This window comes from Schistocerca cancellata, chromosome 6 (assembly GCF_023864275.1).
Source record: "Schistocerca cancellata isolate TAMUIC-IGC-003103 chromosome 6, iqSchCanc2.1, whole genome shotgun sequence".
NCBI classification, from domain to species: Eukaryota; Metazoa; Arthropoda; class Insecta; order Orthoptera; family Acrididae; genus Schistocerca; species Schistocerca cancellata.
In genome coordinates, this window is record NC_064631.1 from 722,475,915 (window position 1) to 722,496,392 (window position 20,478).

A 20,478-nucleotide genomic window follows, 5' to 3' on the forward strand; every position below is an offset into this window, starting at 1 on the left:
TGCACACGTACACATTTTTCACAACGCTGACGCCATGATTCCATGGCAGCGGCGAAGGCTTCTTTAGGAGTCTGTTTTGACCACTGGAAAATCGCTGAGGCAATAGCAGCACGGCTGCTGAATGTGCGGCCACGGAGAGTGTCTTTCATTGTTGGAAAAAGCCAAAAGTCACTAGGAGCCAGGTCAGGTGAGTAGGGAGCATGAGGGATCACTTCAAAGTTGTTATCACGAAGAAACTGTTGCGTAACGTTAGCTCGATGTGCGTGTGCGTTGTCTTGGTGAAACAGCACACACGCAGCCCTTCCCGGACGTTTTTGTTGCAGTGCAGGAAGGAATTTGTTCTTCAAAATATTTTTGTAGGATGCACCTGTTACCGTAGTGCCCTCTGGAACGCAATGGGTAAGGATTACGCCCTCGCTGTCCCAGAATATGGACACCATCATTTTTTCAGCACTGGCGGTTATCCGAAATTTTTTTGGTGGCGGTGAATCTGTGTGCTTCCACTGAGCTGACTGGCGCTTTGTTTCTGGATTGAAAAATGGCATCCACGTCTCATCCATTGTCACAACTGATGAAAAGAAAGTCCCATTCGTGCTGTCGTTGCGCATCAACATTGCCTGGCAACATGCCACACAGGCAGCCATGTGGTCATACGTCAGCATTCGTGGTACCCACCTCGATGACACTTTTCGCATTTTCAGGTCGTCATGCAGGACTGTGTGCACAGAACCCACAGAAATGCCAACTCTGGAGGCGATCTGTTCAACAGTCATTCGGCGATCCCCCAAAACAATTCTCTCCACTTTCTCGGTCATGTCGTCAGACCGGCTTGTGCAAGCCCGAGGTTGTTTCGGTTTGTTGTCACACGATGTTCTGCCTTCGTTAAACTGTCGCACCCACGAACGCACTTTCGACACATCCATAACTCCATCACCACATTTCTCCTTCAACTGTCTATGAATTTCAATTGGTTTCACACCACGCAAATTCAGAAAACGAATGATTGCACGCTGTTCAAGTAAGGAAAACGTCGCCATTTTAAGTATTTAAAACAGTTCTCATTCTCGCCGCTGGCGGTAAAATTCCATCTGCCGTACGGTGCTGCCATCTCTGAGACTTATTGACAATGAACGCGGCCTCATTTTAAAACAATGCGCAGGTTTCTATCTCTTTCCAGTCCGGAGAAAAAAAAATCGGAGGCCTTAGAACTTGAATGCACCTCGTACAGTACTAATTTGGCGTGCACTAAGACACCCAGTCGCACCTTGAATGAATCGCTATATCACCAGAAAATGTATGACTCTGCAAACAGCGAGTGAAACGTATCAACGAAAATTCCCCGAAATTGTGTAACTCTAGGAAATCTAGCCGTCAATGAGCGGCTTCAGCTGGATCTGGACACGTGAAGAAATTTGTGGGTCCTCTCCCTCGCCGAACTGAGTCGCCATCATTGCCAAAGCCGATCTTGCACGGTCTTGGCGTGACGGTTCCCGGTTCTAAATACACTCCTGAAATTGAAATAAGAACACCGTGAATTCATCGTCCCAGGAAGGGGAAACTTTATTGACACATTCCTGGGGTCAGATACATCACATGATCACACTGACAGAACCACAGGCACATAGACACAGGCAACAGAGCATGCACAATGTCGGCACTAGTACAGTGTATATCCACCTTTCGCAGCAATGCAGGCTGCTATTCTCCCATGGAGACGATCGTAGAGATGCTGGATGTAGTCCTGTGGAACGGCTTGCCATGCCATTTCCACCTGGCGCCTCAGCTGGACCAGCGTTCGTGCTGGACGTGCAGACCGCGTGAGACGACACTTCATCCAGTCCCAAACATGCTCAATGGGGGACAGATCCGGAGATCTTGCTGGCCAGGGTAGTTGACTTACACCTTCTAGAGCACGTTGGGTGGCACGGGATACATGCGGACGTGCATTGTCCTGTTGGAACAGCAAGTTCCCTTGCCGGTCTAGGAATGGTAGAACGATGGGTTCGATGACGGTTTGGATGTACCGTGCACTATTCAGTGTCCCCTCGACGATTACCAGTGGTGTACGGCCAGTGTAGGAGATCGCTCCCCACACCATGATGCCGGGTGTTGGCCCTGTGTGCCTCGGTCGTATGCAGTCCTGATTGTGGCGCTCACCTGCACGGCGCCAAACACGCATACGACCATCATTGGCACCAAGGCAGAAGCGACTCTCATCGCTGAAGACGACACGTCTCCATTCGTCCCTCCATTCACGCCTGTCGCGACACCACTGGAGGCGGGCTGCACGATGTTGGGGCGTGAGCGGAAGACGGCCTAACGGTGTGCGGGACCGTAGCCCAGCTTCATGGAGACGGTTGCGAATGGTCCTCGCCGATACCCCAGGAGCAACAGTGTCCCTAATTTGCTGGGAAGTGGCGGTGCGGTCCCTACGGCACTGCGTAGGATCCTACGGTCTTGGCGTGCATCCGTGCGTCGCTGCGGTCCGGTCCCAGGTCGACGGGCACGTGCACCTTCCGCCGACCACTGGCGACAACATCGATGTACTGTGGAGACCTCACGCCCCACGTGTTGAGCAATTCGGCGGTACGTCCACCCGGCCTCCCGCATGCCCACTATACGCCCTCGCTCAAAGTCCGTCAACTGCACATACGGTTCACTTCCACGCTGTCGCGGCATGCTACCAGTGTTAAAGACTGCGATGGAGCTCCGTATGCCACGGCAAACTGGCTGACACTGACGGCGGCGGTGCACAAATGCTGCGCAGTTAGCGCCATTCGACGGCCAACACCGCGGTTCCTGGTGTGTCCGCTGTGCCGTGCGTGTGATCATTGCTTGTACAGCCCTCTCGCAGTGTCCGGAGCAAGTATGGTGGGTCTGACACACCGGTGTCAATGTGTTCTTTTTTCCATTTCCAGGAGTGTAGTTTTTAGCCGATTTGTCTACGTAATCAAATGCCAAAACTGATTCTCAATTCTGAGGGACATTCAACAATTAAAGAGACAAACTGAAGTAGAAAAAACTGTATTTTTCAAATGAGACTTCATTTCTTCTCAACAAAACCCTCACTATATTAATATATCGTCCCAACGGTAAACTGTTTTTTATTATACCAATATTAATACATCGTCCCAACAATGAACTGCTCTTTTGTACCTGATCTTTGTATTGTCGTCTGAGACACTTTCCCACCGTTTCAATGACTCTATCACTGTCAGTGAAAATTTTCCACCTAATGCCTCCATCAGTGGACCAAACAAATAAAAGGGAGCCAAATGTGGACTGTAGAGAAGGTGAGGTAGTATCTCCAAACCAGTTTTTCCAATAGTTTTCTGGGTCATCTGAGTGGTGTGAGGAGAGCATTTTTGTGTAGCAATATCATCTCTTTTCTTTGAGAGCCATGATGCTTTTTCTCATTGCTGGCTTTACTTTGTTCATCAACACGTCTGACTAGTAGGCAGTGTTTATTGTTTGCTGATCTTCCAAATAATCACAAACTACAATACCTTAGGAATCCCTGTTGACTTCCCCCACGAACACCTTTTTTGAGCTTGTGTGCTTTCATTCCATACCGTGTTTTAAACTCTGTAATGTTACGTGACTGAAGACGAGTTATTCGGCCGCCTAGAATTGGTAGGAGATGAATTCTTTTGCGCAGCTGAAACACTAGTAAGCAGTCAGAGGGCTGACGGCGCTCTGCGTCCGGTCCAGCAAGGTGGCCGGTACGGCCTTACCAGGTGCAATGGCTGACAGCGTGGCCTGGCCAGACACGGGTAAACAGGGAATATTTTTGTGGTACGGCTCGCTTAGCCGAAGGGCAGATGACGCACCACAAAAGATGGAGTATAAGAGAGTCTGGAATATGTCTACTTGCAGCTCTTAGAAGTTCTGTAATAAATCAGAGTCACGTAACAGAACAAACCTGAACACATCTACGATATTTGAAAAATGAGGCACGTGCAATCAAACAGTAATTTTCAATAACTTAAAAACTGCAGAAGTTAGTTTTTTCCAGTGATTAAATATTTTGACAATGAACTTTAGAATTAACAACTTTTAAACACCTCATGTAATTTCGACAAATAATTTCGCAGGTGATACCATTACACTAGAGCTATCATCCCTGAAAGTCACTAATCTTTATCAGATTTATTAATTGATTTATTATGTATTTACATCTTTCCCATTTTGCAAATGTTTGTTAAAACATACTATCATCCACAATAATACAGCAACTGAAAGCAGCACGAATACCTCATATCTTGTCATAGTTGTGTAGTTATTTAAGGAATATGTTAATATTTTGCCAACAGCGTTATTTAAATATCGTTACAGTCGATATAAAAGACCAGTGTAATTTGAAAGCGGTCTGTTGCATGCGTTAGCTGACGCCACCGTTGGAAAGACTGCCAAAACACTCTGCTATAAGGCAGACATAAAAAATTGTTTAGAAATATTTTATGACGCTTCAACATGAGCGCTCTATCCCAAGTAGGCTAGCTTATTTATTTATGAACAAACCTGTATCCATAAATTTATTGTGGATGTTGTGAGTGTCTTGGGATGTTTATAACATTTCTTTAATTAAATATTGTTTAATAGTTTAGCTCAAGGCAGTGGTCAAGTTGAGTCAAAGTCATGTCTGTAGAACATAAGAACGAAGTATTTTGGTGGGGACGGCCTTCAGGCAGTGGAAATGTAGGCAGTGGAAGAACGCTACTGGATCAAGTAGAGACAGAGGCTTTTCGAATGGAGCACTCAGGAGAGCGATTCTGGACACTTCTACATTGATTCTGGAAGAAGACCGACGTATCTGAGGGATCAAGTTATAAAGCAATCTAGACCTTTCGCTGCTTACAGGCTGTAACGCCGGAAATGCATATCCTCCTATTTCCATCTATTGCACTGCAAATTTTTTTCCTTATTTTGTCGCCTGAAGATATGACATTTCTGTCTCTTTATATATTGTAATTGTTTTACTGTTTGTATATATATATATATATATATATATTTATGCATTTATGTTGGTTTGTTTTGTAAATATTATTTGTATTTTTACGCTGGGTCTTGCGAAGGGAAAACTGTGCTATCGAACGATTACATCGATAGATCGTGTGGAGAACCAAAGTGTTTAGGATCTTTGGGTAGTGTTAACTCTGTCGCGTGGAGCGCGGGCAGAGGGGGAGTCTGGCTGGGGTGGTGCAGTGGAGCAGGTGTGTTGTGTGAAGCTCCCGCGAGTTGCCGCGCTTTCGGGGTTGGGCAGCATGTAATTGCGCTCGACTTGCGATGATAGATTCTGACATGGTGTGGCGGATGGGAAGCATTAGCTGGCGCACATCAAGAGCCCGTTTCGTCTGGTGACTGTGTCGAGAAGAAGGCGCGCCAACATCCAGCTTCTGCAACAGCGACGGCCGACAATGAGTGACTGTCGCCACCTCCTCGATCGACGGCTTCAAACCTTCAATCAACCAACAAGGAAGACTGGAAGCACGTAAAGTTTTAGAACTGTGTGGCAGACCTCAGCTTTTAAAATTGTTGCATCACAAAATTACAGCAACTTAGCATGAACCTTTGTTCCTCATTGTCCCAATTGCATTACCAAGCAGGGTCCATTCCTTTTCCAGAATGAACCCGAGTGTCGTTGAAATTCAAACGCCAGCATCATTCGATTTCACTGCTTTAATTTCAAAGTTCAGTTAAGGTATTCATAGCTGGGTACAATATTTAGATTACACAAGCACAAATTAAGAGTGCGAGTTTTGGTACCGTATTTTAGTTACCTGTGACTGCAGCTCAGGTTGGTACGTACTAAATTTTACTACTGTTAATTGTTCAGAATCATTTAATTCAAGTTCAAAGTTAAATCTCTTATTTCTAAATTGCGTAAATTCAAGTACCTTTGAAATGATTGTTGAGGTAGCCCAAGACTAACCGTATTTTACTGAATTTCGATGTGCTTCAGAAGGAAAGCTCACTATTAACTTCAGTCACTAAATTAACTTTCGATTTTCCGGTTTTATTAATTCTTTTTCTAAATTAAGTCAGAGTGTAGCGAAATTTATTACTTCTGACAAACTTTCAGTTTTCACACTACACGTGTCAACCTTCAGTTGCCAAGCTTCTAGTGCTAATTATATGTGTAATAATCTTTCTTTTTCAGTTACTATAGTGACTGTCCATAGGACTGGCGACCGTAATTTTCCCCAAATCTCAGATATCTAATTACCGCTAGTTAATTGTTAACGTAATGGCGGCACATTTACTTTATTAACTTTACCCCTTTTCAAAATTAATTTCCACCAGTTTCATTTGCATTTTTCCTTTCATTTAGATGTAACCCTTTTCTCCCTCTTTACCGACAGATTAACATCGGTGACGATTGCTTTTCCCAAATTTCCATTAGGTACACGCGGTTTAATTTTTCAGTCATTAAGGTCGATAAGTGAGGGGCAGGTTACAAGGCGTTAATAAATATCAACAGGGGCAGTTGAATAATTTGTGTCCCGACCGGGACTCGAACCCAGGACCTCCTCCTTACATGGCAGACGCTGATTTTTTATCTCATTTTGTTCTATATTGTTCGTTGAATTTGTTCGGGGCGGACGTCCGATGACACCCGTTTAGGTTCTTCGTTGATCCGTTCACTCAGTTTTTTTTTATTACAGAGAGTAGCTACCCCTCTGACCGAATACGCTGAGTTACCGTCCCGGCTCCCAGGTTCGAGTCCCGGTCGGGGCACACATTTTTCAACTGTCCCAGTTGATATTTGTCAGCGCCTGTCAGCAGCGAAAGATCTACATTTCATTATAAGTTGATTCTTCGAGAGCTGCAAGATCACTAATGATATCTGTACAGATACCAGCTTCATATCGTATCTGAGGGAAGTGTAAGATGCGTTCATGTGGGTGATTGATTCTGGGCAGTGATCCTTCGTTCGCTACAATACTTTATCATTTGAAGGGACTCTCTTTCGTGTGGTTTGGATGTGCTCCAGTGCAGAACTTTGATTCGAGCTGCGTTACACAATTCAGAACAGAGAGAATACGAGTTTCTGCTCGTTATCTCTCGTGTGCTATTGTCTAAGTTACCACACTAAATTATGAATTATTTTGAGCTGGCGAATATTTCGCGTATTGTCATCACGAAATGGATTTAGTTTTCCATGCAACTCGGGTGATTATTTAGCTTTTGGATTCTGCTACCATTCTCGTAAAGCTCTCAAGGCAACCTTACTGCATTTAACGAGGCTATTTTCTGTCAGCATTATAAAGGAATATTGTAGGACCATTTTCTGTATACTTGATATTTACCTTCGTAACCAAGCGTTATTCAACATAATTCTCTGGTGTCGTCTGCATAAATTACAGATATTGGAGTAGAAGCCTTTTTATCAATTATTCATTTGTCTTATATTTAATATTTCTGTTCATTTTATTAATTGGCAAATCTAGCCAACGCATAGACTATTTTACTGAAGAATCACAGCTACAGGTTTCTACCTGCAGCAAGTTAGCTGCTGGCTATGAAAGCAAACTTGCGGGCCTCAACCCTACGACTTTATAAGCCATCTTTTTATTTTTTTTTATCAGTGCCGTGCATAACCCATTTGTCTAAGGTGCGAGCAACATCAGGTAAAGTCGGAATTGCTTTGCTCGTATGAGATACCGATTAGAGAAGCAACTACTCAGTCGAATATCCATTAAATAGGGACCGTCGCAAATCTGGATCAAAATGGTGAACACAAGTTTCATCACACGCTAAAATCTTATTTAACAAAAGGTCATCTTGCTTTTCACAGCTTTGTTTCAAGTCTGCACGCACTTGGAGTCTCGTTTCCTTGCGTTGTCGCGTCAACTCTTTTCAGGGCCCACCTTGCATGTGGTTTGCTGTACTTGAGCTTGTTACTGTTGACGGTATGAACTGTGCCAACACTTAGTGTAACTGTTTTTGCTGTCGGTTCAACAATAACACGTCGGCCTTCACGAATGATGCCGTCAATGATGGTTTCGAGTGAAGGAGTTGAGACTTCAACTGACCGGCTAGGACGTCGCTCGTCAATCACTGAGGTTCGACCGTTTTTGAACTGGGTCAAATTTTACTTACGGCAGCGGCGGCGTAGTGTGCTAATGTTGGCAACGACCGGCCGTGAAGTAAATAATTAATGCTGTTCCTGCTCTATAGTTGGCAAGTTCTCGTTTGTACCCTTGCCCGTTCAGTAAATTAATTATCCTCGTAAAGTCACCATTTCATAACAAAACGTCACATAATTCCCAGCATTCAGAGTTCGTTGCCAGCATCAGCACACTACGTCACTGCTGCCGTAGTAAAATGCAATCTTCAACTTTTCTAGCCACTTATAAAAATTTCACCGCACTGTAAAATCGTGCAAGAAAAGATTTTAGACGCTTTTTCACCTCCAGAAATAAAGAAAAAACGGATCACTGAAAGTTGTCCAACTAACGTGGAAACTTCAAGCGGACGCGGCATCGTTAAATGCAATACCTAGGCTACAAACAAAACAATTTGTATCCGTCAGCTGTTCTCATCTCATCCCAGTGATACCAACCTAAAGTCGTGAAAGTAAATAACTCCTCCTACAAACTGTTTCATATCTAAATCATTCTTTCTCTTTAATTATTGAATGTCTCTCGTAAACAAAACTATGAACACGCTGTGAAACAGCTTCTGAGTGGATGAGGAGGAGTACCTCGCAAAGAGCCCAGTGTGTAAAGGGAACAAACTCCAACAGAAGCCAGCAAACACTTTTCGCTCGTCGCCGGCCTCCGTCAGCGCGTAGTGGGGCAGCGCGTGTGTGTGAACGGATTGGGGCCCCCACGTCGGACGTAGGCAAATTTTTGCGGAGAGTTGCGTGGAGCCACGGAATGAGCGTGCGAACTATTTTTGCTCGTCTCGTCGGCGGGCAGCGGCCTCCGAGCCCTGGAGAACTGCCACTGGGCGCGTGGACGTAGCTTCCTGAACGGAACGGGAACGAGAAGAAACTGCCACCTACCGCCATCAGACAGCTCCGCAACCCGACTGTCTAAAAGACTTTTAAGTGCTGGTCTATAGGCTTCTCTCCGTTTTTTTACTTTTAGCATCTTTAGTGGCAGGTAAAAATTCGATAAATACGTGCCACAAGTCTGACTGTAGCTTTCAGGCTAAGATTAGTGCCAAGACCTTCATGCAAGAATTATTTTAACTTATGTTTGCGATGTCTGGTGCTTCATAGGCCATGTATACCTAGTCATACATTACAGTTCCGTGAGGTTCTTTCAAAAATAAGATGATGCAAAAAGCTAAAGGCAAGTGAATTTTAGTTAGTCGGGGAGGTTGATCTCGTATAAAAAATTGAAAGACTAGCCTCTGATTTTTGTTGAAAGCCCACAGTATGATCAGAATATATGGTCTGCGCTAATCGTCTGGTAACGGATCAAAAGAAGAGAAATAGATACATAAACAAATATCACAAGCTGCGACATTGACGCGAATAAAACAGTGACCCGAATATAGAATAAATTTCCTTTACTTTACGTCTAAGGTCACAAACTTTTTGCTTATCTTTTGACAAAAAGTTTGTGACCGTAGACACAAAGTAAAGGAAATTTATAAACAAATAAATGAAATACATATGTTGGCTGCCTCTGAGAGCGTATTTAGCGGTTTCTGAAGAAAATTTCTACACAGCCATGTTTTCTTTGGTGACAGATGAGTCCTGTATTGCGAAATATTATATGCCATCTCCAAACTGGTGCTGCAGAAGGAACGGGAGATCACGTTTGCCATTAAAATTCTCTAGAATTCACAATACCTTCTCTTCGCGCGTATCAAGACACACACACACACACCTTCTGCGAAAGTTTTCGCGACGACTCGTTGGCAAATAAAAAAGTATTTCTTCTTTTCTTGTCCAGCCACGTAGCCGATCGTGCTTCATGTCATGAACAATACATTAGATTAACGTTTCTTACGATTTTGTGCGGTTATCGGACACGTATGTTGGCCTCGTTCCTTCAGTAAGCTCATTATTTCTTGTACTTCTTAGTTTCTTTTTTTTTTTCACCAACTGGATCAGTTTTACATTTCTAATGAAGCTGCTGTTAACGAGACGATGGGCGGTAATCTGTCAAGACTGATTAATAAGTCCGTTGAGCTGTCGAAGAAAGACCACTCGTATGATTTTAAATGATTAACATGATAGATGATCTTTTGATAATAACGATTAATACAGTAAGCCACATTAAGCCTATGTTTACTTAAACATTTTTTTAAATCCGTTTTATGTAGCCTAGAAATGGGATTTGTATTTGATCAGCAGAAGACGCCAAAGTGGTATAATGCGTACTGTTTGTCAGAAATAAGATACGTGCGATTAATTGCTTCAGAGATTAGAGTAAACGTAATCATCATTTATTAATTGCTAATAACTTCCACTGCTCCATACTTCTCTTAAAAGTAACTTATATCTCGTTCCCTTTAATTAACATATATAATTGAACGATCTGATTATGTGAATTGTTAGATTAACTATTTGGAAATACTATAGCAAAAATATAAAACTGTCACAAATGGTGGAATACTTCCGTTCGGGAAGTGGGGTACGCATGTTACCTCTTTGTACATCAGTGTAGTTGCGTTTTGACCTTACGCATCTTGGTTAGCCATGTTTCTTCACAGAAGTACATTTGTGGCATAGATCAGCCAATTGCTCTTCAGCATTTGGCAAAAGTTCATGGGTATTTGCAATCTTGATAATAATGTATGGGAAGCATTGACTGGGATGCGCGAGCCATTTATACACAACCAGTAAACCACCGAGTGCCTTAAGAATCGAACAGCTTGGAAAGTCTGATATTTTCCAGATGAGTTAATGTGTTAAATATTTGAGTTTAAGCATGTAAGCGAGAAAAAACTTAGAAAAGATCGAAATTATATTTAAAGTCTCTCGGAAGTCGGTAAGTGCTCTCATTATGAAATACTGTATTAGTATATAATGTGGGCAATTTGTGCTCCGTTTTAAGAAAAATCTAGTTTTTCACGCAGTCCAATGCTTATGACATCAAGTTTCCCGAATTATGTGTCGCACAATGAAATAATTTTGAAAGTTCGTTCAGTGGTAGACGTGCGTACCGACTAAAAATTCCGTTGAGAACAGACGTAATAGGAAGAAGTAAAAAACTTAAATATCATGCCGGATGCTAAGGTTTTACTGCAAGTACAGTGAAAATGGAGGAAGCTATAAACTTTCTACTTTCGTCACTTTGTGGAGGTGCAACCGAGAAAAAGTTTCGTGTAGGTTTAAAATTACACTCTATGACAAAAAAAAGTCGCATCAAGAAGGAATTATCCGAATGGGATGGAAATCAGTAGATGGGATGTGTATTTACAGACAGACAAATGATTACATTTTCAGAAAAATTGGATGGTTCAATTAAGAGAAAAAACTTCATAAACTGGACCGCAGTGGTCCACCTCTGGCACTTATGCTACCAGTTATTCGACTTGACATTCATTGATAGAGCTATTGGATGTCCTCCTTGGAGATATCGTGCCAAATTCCGTCTAGTTGGGGCATTAGGTCGTCAAAATCCCGAGCTGGTTGGAGTGTCCAGTTCATAATGCTCCAAACATTCTCTATGAGACTCCCGTCGGGCATGGGTGTGTGTGTTGTTCAAAAAATGGCTCTGAGCACTATGGGACTGTGGGTAGAGCAAACCAAAGACTGCGATTCATTGGCAGAACACTTAGACGGTGCAACAGCTCTGCCGGCGGGAGTAGCCGAGCGGTTCTAGGCGCTACAGTCTGGAGCCGCTACGGTCGCAGGTTCGAGTCCTGCCTCGGGCATGGATGTGTGTGATGTCCTTAGGTTAGTTAGGTTCAAGTAGTTCTAAGTTCGAGGGGACTGATGACCTCAGATGTTAAGTCCCATAGTGTTCAGAGCCATTTTTTTGCAGAGGTCAATGGTAATCGGCACAAGGGGCGCTGTGCGCTCCACCCCCCTTTCTGTGAGCCGCCTGTTAATGGTCCTTGTGGTCACTGCAGTACCAGTTGCACGTCGGATTGGTGATAATGATGAATCCGGGGGTTCTGAGTGCCTCTCTGACGATTGCTCAGTCTTCACGTTCTGTCGTCATTCTGGGCCGACCGATTCCTTCTTGACCCTGTGTTCAGCCATGGTTCACTCTTTCCTGCTGACATCGTCGAATAATTGCGTCGCTCCCATTCAAATGTCGAGCGATTCATTGATTGCTCCAACCAGCTTCTTTGAGCAACACCACACGTCCTCTGTCAAATGCTGACATCTGCCTATGAGTCTACTCTACGCGCGCCTGTTTGCGAGGCATAATTACTGTCCAGTTGAGTACACGGAATGAAATTTGCAAAGACTTTATCCTACGGCCCTTGTTTACTATCCTTGCCAGCTGCACGGTGAAACTGCGGTGCAACGTCACACATTCATCTACATCTACATTCTCCGCAAGCCACCTAATGGTGTGTGGCGGAGGGCACTTATAATACGTGCCACTGTCATTACCTCCCTTTCCTGTTCCAGTCGCGTATGGTTCGCGGGGAGAACGACTGCCGGAAAGCCTCCGTGCGCGCTCGAATCTCTCTAATCCATCGGCCTCCCGGATACCCGTATGTCGACCAACTTGTGACCAATTTGCATAACTCTTCCTTGGTGCACCGTTCTTTTTTTTCATTTTCCATGTTCTTTGTTATGACAAAACGTAGAACGAGTTCCTTTTGTAGCTTAGGAAAAAAGATTCAAGGTCCATTATCACGAAAAATAAAATGAGCGTACATGGTAACGCTACAGCAGCAAATGAGGCACATTCGTGATATCGACCCTCTATTAAGAGGCGTCAGTGCCTTGTGCAAACTTGAATGTGCGGCATACATTGATCAGATACCCATACAAGTTTTCTAACATACGATTACACTCAGTTATTTCTTCATTATTTGCGTCTCTTTACGCGTAGCAATGTGACTGGAAATATTCTGCTGTTCATTTAAGAGTTTACTTTATTATACACTGAATTTTTGCTGGACAAAAATATATTTCAACAGTTTATCCGGGAATAAGACTGTGCATTATTTGCTACTCTTTTTGCGTGTTTTACAAAATACCGGAAAATAACCCACCGGCTGGTTCCGGCTGAGGTTCGAGTCCTACCTCGGGCATGGGTGTGTGTGTTCGTCCTTAGGATAATTTAGGTTAAGTATTGTGTAAGCTTAGGGACTGATGATCTTAGCAGTTAAGTGCCGTAAGATTTCACACACATTTGAACATTTGAAAATAATCCACAAGTACAGTTTAGGATTCTTTAGACCAGAGAAAGAATTGAAAATGTTCCGCATGTCATTTACTAACCGAGAACGAGATGCTTTGGAAGTAATCAGATCATGAGAAACATATGCGGAGAAAATACCTGACTCGAAAGAAGCGCAACGAAAACAAATTACTATCATAAAGTGACCCAAGTAGTGTGCCTAAGAATTTTGACCCGCGCTGATCATTCTAAAAGGGACCATGTTGCCAAATATTCTACATGAGAAAACTTGCAGTGTATAATTTTACCAAATACAGCTTGCGAAATCAAGACAACAATTTTTATTTGTGGAATGAGGCCGACGGTAAAAGAGGTTCGATTGAAATCGCTACACGTGTCTGTGATTACATCATGGCGCTACCAGAAATTACACAAAGGAGAATGTTGTCAGATGCATGTGGGGTCGCTGTGTGCAAGATCCACCCAAACGTACAGTCAACTGATCACGAGTTTTCCTGAAACAAGTGACAAGCAAATGAGGTGTCACTCTGTTCATACCAAGATACTGAAGAAAAGTAAGTATCCGCCAGTGCACTACTGTCAAGGATGGGTTCAAATGGCTCTGAGCACGATGGGACTTAACTTCTGAGGTCATCAGTCCCCTAGAACTTAGAACTACTTAAACCTAACTAACCTAAGGACATCACACACATCCATGCCCGAGGCAGGATTCGAACCTGCGACCGTAGCGGTCGTGCAGTTCCAGACTGTAGCGCCTAGAACCGCTCGGCCACTCCGGCCGGCCTCAAGGATGGGCACAAGCTTCTTAAGCCCCTGTTGATTGATGTGTTTGTAAAACATTCACTAACGCAGTCAAATTTCTCTCGTTTTGCACAGGCAAAGAGGATGTGATTGACGTCACCTTCAGTATTGTTAGTGCAGTCACATAACGGAATTGGATTATTTCCAATGCAACGGAGGGGCTTCGGAAAATTTCTGTGATTGAGTCTTATTCGGCAAATAGTGCATATCAGCCACTTGAATAGACGATATCTAATGGTTACTATTCAAGTGTAGCTGCCTTTCGAAACAGGTGGTAATGTCTTCCCCTTGCTAACTGAATATGTTCTACTCCAGTGATGGTTTTGGAAGGATTTCTGTGTGGCCAGACAATACAATTCTAAAGGCCCAATTTAAGTCGACTGAACTTTAGAATTCAGTGGCTTCTTTACCAAGAATATTGACTTCTTCGTTATGGATGATGGCGCAGAGTGCGGCGGTACCTAATGGTCACTGCTAAGCGGGGCTGCCTGTCCAAACAGCGTCCCATACGAGCAAACCTCCTGCGTCTTTGCCTGTGGTTACTCACACTTTAGGTACTTGGGCTATGGATGGTTCTGTTTACAAATAATAGCTAGATATAGCCATGGGGTCGAGCGGCGCACGTCCCCTTTCACGCCCCGCAGCTAATTCGCTGCAAATACACTCCTGGAAATGGAAAAAAGAACACATTGACACCGGTGTGTCAGACCCACCATACTTGCTCCGGACACTGCGAGAGGGCTGTACAAGCAATGATCACACGCACGGCACAGCGGACACACCAGGAACCGCGGTGTTGGCCGTCGAATGGCGCTAACTGCGCAGCATTTGTGCACCGCCGCCGTCAGTGTCAGCCAGTTTGCCGTGGCATACGGAGCTCCATCGCAGTCTTTAACACTGGTAGCATGCCGCGACAGCGTGGACGTGAACCGTATGTGCAGTTGACGGACTTTGAGCGAGGGCGTATAGTGGGCATGCGAAAGGCCGGGTGGACGTACCGCCGAATTGCTCAACACGTGGGGCGTGAGGTCTCCACAGTACATCGATGTTGTCGCCAGTGGTCGACGGAAGGTGCACGTGCCCGTCGACCTGGGACCGGACCGCAGCGACGCACGGATGCACGCCAAGACCGTAGGATCCTACGCAGTGCCGTAGGGGACCGCACCGCCACTTCCCAGCAAATTAGGGACACTGTTGCTCCTGGGGTATCGGCGAGGACCATTCGCAACCGTCTCCATGAAGCTGGGCTACGGTCCCGCACACCGTTAGGCCGTCTTCCGCTCACGCCCCAACATCGTGCAGCCCGCCTCCAGTGGTGTCGCGACAGGCGTGAATGGAGGGACGAATGGAGACGTGTCGTCGTCAGCGATGAGAGTCGCTTCTGCCTTGGTGCCAATGATGGTCGTATGCGTGTTTGGCGCCGTGCAGGTGAGCGCCACAATCAGGACTGCATACGACCGAGGCACACAGGGCCAACACCCGGCATCATAGTGTGGGGAGCGATCTCCTACACAGGCCGTACACCACTGGTGATCGTCGAGGGGACACTGAATAGTGCACGGTACATCCAAACCGTCATCGAACCCATCGTTCTACCATTCCTAGACCGGCAAGGCAACTTGCTGTTCCAACAGGACAGTGCACGTCCGCATGTATCCCGTGCCACCCAACGTGCTCTAGAAGGTGTAAGTCAACTACCCTGGCCAGCAAGATCTCCGGATCTGTCCCCCATTGAGCATGTTTGGGACTGGATGAAGCGTCGTCTCACGCGGTCTGCACGTCCAGCACGAACGCTGGTCCAACTGAGGCGCCAGGTGGAAATGGCATGGCAAGCCGTTCCACAGGACTACATCCAGCATCTCTACGATCGTCTCCATGGGAGAATAGCAGCCTGCATTGCTGCGAAAGGTGGATATACACTGTACTAGTGCCAACATTGTGCATGCTCTGTTGCCTGTGTCTATGTGCCTGTGGTTCTGTCAGTGTGATCATGTGATGTATCTGACCCCAGGAATGTGTCAATAAAGTTTCCCCTTCCTGGGACAATGAATTCACGGTGTTCTTATTTCAATTTCCAGGAGTGTAGTAACCTAAAGCTGTGATACCTGCACTCAAATAGTCTATGCACTGCCTAGAATTTTGAAATAAAAAATACTCAGAAATACAAAATAAAAGCTAAATCAATAATTTGATAACCAGTGTTCTAGTCTAACGTCTGTAATTGATCTAGACGACAGATAATTATGTTGAATAATGTTCAGTCAAGAAAGGACACCTCAAATAAACGGGAAGTGGTCGTAAGATATTCTGTTAAAATACAGATAGAAAATACCCTTATTAAATGCTGTAAAGTTATGTCGAGAGCGTTACGCTAATGGTAGAAATTTCCCCAGCCTAAGTAGTTATCAAAGACAGGCGAAAACAAAGTCCGCTTCGCAATTACGATGTATGAAATATACTAGAGCTCGAAACAGTTCAGACTTCAACACGATGATTCACAAATTGACACACGCGATACAAAGACTAATAACTCATACTCTGTCTGTCCTCAGTTCCGTAATACAAACAAGAAAAATTATATAGAGTTCTGCTCTGGAGTGCATTCGTCCCTCTCGAAATATAAAGTCCCTTCAAAAGACAGAGTACTGCAGCGGCCGTTCACAGCCGTCACATATACGACCGAAGCACGCACGTTGCCATAGGCAGGTCTGCGTGACTTCAGCACTCGACATAAAATTGCCCAGAATCGCTTCCTTGCGCTCTTCACTCGAGAGGTTCCAGTCTCCACTTTACTTTCTGCTTTTCCAGTGGCAGAAAGCCATCTCCACCAAAAATACATCGTCCTTAAGCTCTACAGACTAAACTAATACATTACAACAATATGTAAATGAAGAAATGTCTTTAACATTCACTCAGATCATTTACTACAAATATCAGCTACAGTTGGTTCATAGATAAATAAGCCAACATTCTTGCGTAATTGTGCTCCCGACAAACGATAGTACTGCCCTTAAGTATTGTTTAAACAGTTATTTATGCCTGCTTGACAGAAGCGTCTTTTGGTTCGCTTTTCAATTGTTGTATCCGCTAACACTGAGATTGACCACTTATAAATTAGCAGAGCTTTTAATAGCACTTGCGATCAACACTTCAATAAATTTACTGGAAAAAATAGTTAACTGTTCATTAAATAACTAAACAAGTATCATAAAATGCGTTACTGAAGCTGTACTCTTTTACTATGTAATTATGGCGGATACGATGTTCTGACAAACATCTGCCTAATAAAAAAGATATAAAAGACAAAATAAATCAATTAAAAAAATAGATTCACATTTATAGCTTTCAAGGACGACAGCTATAATGCAATGCTATCATCTGAAACGTAGTTTGTTGAAATCACATGAAGCGATTAAAAGTTGTCAATTCAGATGTTCACTGTGTAAATATTTATTCACTGTGAAATATTAATTTCTATTGTTCTAAAGATATTGAAATATTGTTGTGTCGTTGGATGTGCCTCATTTTTCTGAGATCGCATACGTATTCAGATTTGCTTTAGTATGTAACTGTGACTTATTGTCGAAGTTCAGAGAGGTTAACTTAGCCAACTTTAAGATTATCTGACACTCCGCCACTTCTTGGAGCATTGTCTGTCCTCATAAGCGACCGTCCGTCGCCAAAATTCCCTGTACTGGGATTTATACACATCCGGTCCTTTGCTACTAGTCTTTTTACCTGGACTCGCTCTTATCGGTCACCTAGCCGGAATCCGGAACTGCCGCCGCGCCCCCGGGAACCTTGGCCCGCTAGCGTTCAGCTGTACAACTATTTCACCCCACTTTGTACCAATACTGGGCGGGCGATTAGCTCGCCTAAATACGCATAACGGTACAACTGAGATATAACCTATGGGAATTCTGCCTCTGCTCTAATCTGCGATCCTCTTCCTTGTGCGTCGACACTGCAGAACAAAAAAGTGCAAACACACAAAAAAAATCATTCAGAATTGAGGGCCTGTACATTATACAACTCACAAAATTTTTGATTTTATTTCTCAGCTTCATGTCACACAAAGTGTATCACAACTTGCTTCGACTTATCATAACGTGAGAGCCTTTCCTGCCCTGTTCGGTTATACTTCGAGGAGTTTCTATGTAACGAATTCAAATAGTTTGACGATGTCTTACTAAAAAGTAAAATCTCTTATGTTAACTTTCTGTGACCTGACGTTGAAAAATACAATAAAAGAATTTCGTTTACAAGATTTTCTCTGTGTTCCGTAAGGCAGTATTGTCTATCCTGCGTAAATTTGTACTTGACGTGGCCTGGGTGCTATACAATAGATGTTGATCTGAGCAATAAAACAAGATGAGAACAACAAAAAGTCTAGGTTTGTGACCTGTTTGTAAGTGTTGTCTGATGTCCTTAGGTTAGGTAGGTTTAAGTAGTTCTAAGTTCTAGGGGACTGATGACCATAGATGTTAAGTCCCATAGTGCTCAGAGCCATTTGAACCATTTTTTTGTTTCTAAGTTTTATGCAAAGTGACATTTGTACATAGATGGCTCAAATGGCTCTAAGCACTATGGACTTAACATCCGAAGTCATCAGTCTCCTAGACTTAGAACTACTTAAACCTAACTAACCTAAGGACATCACACACATCCATGCCCGAGGCAGGATTCGAACCTGCGACCGTAGCCGGCGGGCGGTTCCGGACTGAAGCACCTAGAACCGCTCGTCCACAGCAGCCGGCTGTCCACAGATGGAATATATTGACATTTCGAGGGAGTGCACGACACTTTGGGTAGGTTGACTCTGCCTAACAACCAGACTGTCACATTCCAACCTAACACAGACCTCGAGTGAAGCTACAGTTAAGTCTGTCACCACAATCAGGTCCTCTGTTTTCACACTCGTTGACTTCCCCATATCACAAACAGACTCCCTGCCAAGTGCTACTTATTCCAGTAAGAACAGTACGCTCCACAGAAATGTCCCTCCGCACAACTGTCACGCTGCACAAAGTGTACCAACCCCATTTCTGACACTACTATGGACAGAAGTAGGTGCTTCGCCAACTCGCAGCAAAACGAACCATTAGATTTGTTACGCGTTTCTACAGTATTTTTTGAGAGGATGTACCGTTGGAAGTGTACATTTTCTTACGTATAGAGTACTAGAAAGTATAGACAGACAAATTTGCGACTGACCGCTCTGAATATATAAACAGAACATCAAAGTAGGTCGTGCGTTGCTCTTATGGCTCGGAGACGAAGACGATATCCCATGACGTGTACGAGCCAGAAAACAGTACTATTTGCATAACAAACGCTGATAGAACCAGCATATCTCAGAAACGCTTCTAGTAACTATCTGATTTGTTGCCACGGGAAGAATATCTCACAATAACGTTGGGCAGTGTCACAGAATATCCGACTTTTTATGCGTGCACTTGTATGATCCTAAATTTTAACCATTTATTTTCATCACATTCCGTGACGTCCATGGACGTTATTCCTTTTCCTTGAATTTTTCATTGTGAAGCACCTTTCCTGTTGTACTAAAGATAGCTACAGAAACACGGAAACTCACGAAGGCGTAGCAAGAGGCATATATGTAAAAAAGTTCTGTTTCTGACATAGACCCATCTCTGGCGCACACTCTCCTTCAAGCTCAGGAATATGATTGGTTACTGTACTGATCGTGCCAGAGACCATGGGCACGGTCATGTTCATCACCAAGGCTGTCACGCATACACCTATCATCCTTCCTCAACTTACCACCTTGGAGGTGATGGCTATCACAATCAACACGGCCCATGGTGCTGTTATAATGATAGCAGCCTACCAGAGTACGCAGAGACAATTCGACGAACGAGGCTTCACAACAATTTTTGACCATTTTCATCAGATCCTCCTATGTTAAGATCTAAATGCGAAGACCTACAGATGGAACTCTCGCTGAAACCACCCAAAGGTAGAGCAACTCCACTCCCTTGGGGAGCACCTGGGAGCAATTACTTTCGGCCCTGATGATCCAGCACATGTTCTACACAACAGGAATCATCGCACTGATGTTCTCGATGTGGCGATGCTAAAGAACCTCCATCTCGATCTCCAGCTCAACACCATTGTGGACCTCACTTCAGACCACCACCTGTTCACTGGTACAATCAGGAATGCTCTGGACCACATGCAACTCCCCAGCAGGGAGATGAAGAGACTGCAAAAGGAGCATCACATCCGAGCAACTGAATTCTGGGTTGGAGAATGGAAGAGTAAGATAGACGCTTCTCACCCTGTAATCTAGGAACCAATGGAGCGTGCTACGAACGATACAGCACATATTACTTCCAGAACTGGCCATCTAGGGCCCAGCAGG

General features: G+C 44.1%; 1 protein-coding gene across 1 annotated transcript in view; it reads right to left on the reverse strand.

The window, feature by feature from the left end:
• LOC126191568 (facilitated trehalose transporter Tret1-like) overlaps positions 1-20,478 on the reverse strand; it is a 279,926-nt gene that overhangs the window by 242,707 nt on the left and 16,741 nt on the right. The window lies entirely within an intron of this gene.